A 1,627-nucleotide genomic window follows, 5' to 3' on the forward strand; every position below is an offset into this window, starting at 1 on the left:
TTTAGAAGTTACCGAATTATTTCCCTCTTTTTTATCCTATACCACTGTGCATTGGCTAATCCACCATCAATCCAAGTTAAGCCTTGATTACAAAGTCATCCTGTATAAGACTGTTTTAAAACCGATTTGGATATACGGAATTCAACTATGGGGAACCGCAACCAATACAAGTATTCATCTTACACAGAGGGCCCAATCAAAAATTCTTAGAACTATGACGGGAGCACCATGGTTGCTTGGTTGTTCAGGCTTTAATAGATGCACACGTGGTTCCTCTTGGTCCCTTTGTGATACCTGTTAATATATTGAAAGAAAAGAGGAAGAAGACATATAATGTTATGGTAAGAGATATAGTGAAGAGACATTAAGAGAGATTAAAGTACATAAACGGAAAAGAGTCTCGAACTCGAAAAAGCTACTGATCGGTGCTATTTGAGTTTTTCTCGTCAAACCAACCGCAATATCTGATAAAGGCGTTTAGATTATCTATTTTAGTCCCTGATAACTCTGAGGTGTCCTCCAGAAATCGATATCCCAGATACCGAAGTATCCCAGATCCAATGCCGGACAGTGGCAAAGAAGATGTTCTATTGATTCCTCTTCTTCCTCATCTTGACAGCTTCTGCAGTAGTCGTTATAAGGTAATCCATGAAAATTCAAGTGGATTCCTGATATTGCTACAGCAACGTCATCTGCATAGGCAGTTTTGTATCTCATGGAATTCAGTGTCTTGAGTAAACAGTTAATGGCGACATTCGACAATAATGGAGAGAGAACACCTCCTTGTGGTGTGCCTCTGTTCACATTTCCGTGGGACGTTGGAACAGATGATCCGTTGTTCCAGAATTTCTCCTATAAACCTTGTAGTTGAGGTGGCAGGTTTCACATTGTTAAATGCACCTTCTATGTCCAGAAAGGCTACTAACGTGTACTCTCCAAATTCGAGTGATTTCTCTATGTGACCAAATAGAGAATGCATGCGTGTTGAGAGGGCGATAAGAGAAACGGAATCAGTGACGTTCTGATATGAACGCCATTCTCCTGATCTTTTGGCCTGACTGAATAATTTGCGGTATTCTTTAGAGTTTTGTGGGTTTCCTTTCTTCCTTGGTATGAAGGGTTTGCAGGTGACCTTAGTTACTTATTGGAAAGAGTGGGTAAGTTTATTTACCGCATTTTCTAATATCTACTGTATTTTTTATAACCGTGATCTGCTAAAGGAGATAATTCAGGATCTGGCTTTGTTCGGTCCAGTTTGTTTTCCTTCTGTTTACAAAGGATAGATTCCTCTCCTTATTATAACGATGATCTGAAAAAGAACATTCATCCGAAACTTTCCAATTACGGACTAAATGAGAATGGTTTGTGTTATATCCAGTACCTCCTGTCGATTTGCAACTTCTGATATGGTAGGTTGTGAACCTTTGTTTACTAAAACTAAGTTATGGTTAAGTATGAAGTCTAGAATGTACTCACCACGTATGTTGATGTTGCTGCTACCCCTGATTTTATGGTGGGCATTTTCACCATGGTTTATAAGAAATGAAAACATCCATAGAGATTTGGAAATATTATTAGTAAAAAACGAGTTAAGGAAATCTCGTGACACTTAATTGAGGAAACTTTA

Source organism: Lucilia cuprina, chromosome 5 (assembly GCF_022045245.1).
Source record: "Lucilia cuprina isolate Lc7/37 chromosome 5, ASM2204524v1, whole genome shotgun sequence".
NCBI classification, from domain to species: domain Eukaryota; kingdom Metazoa; phylum Arthropoda; class Insecta; order Diptera; family Calliphoridae; genus Lucilia; species Lucilia cuprina.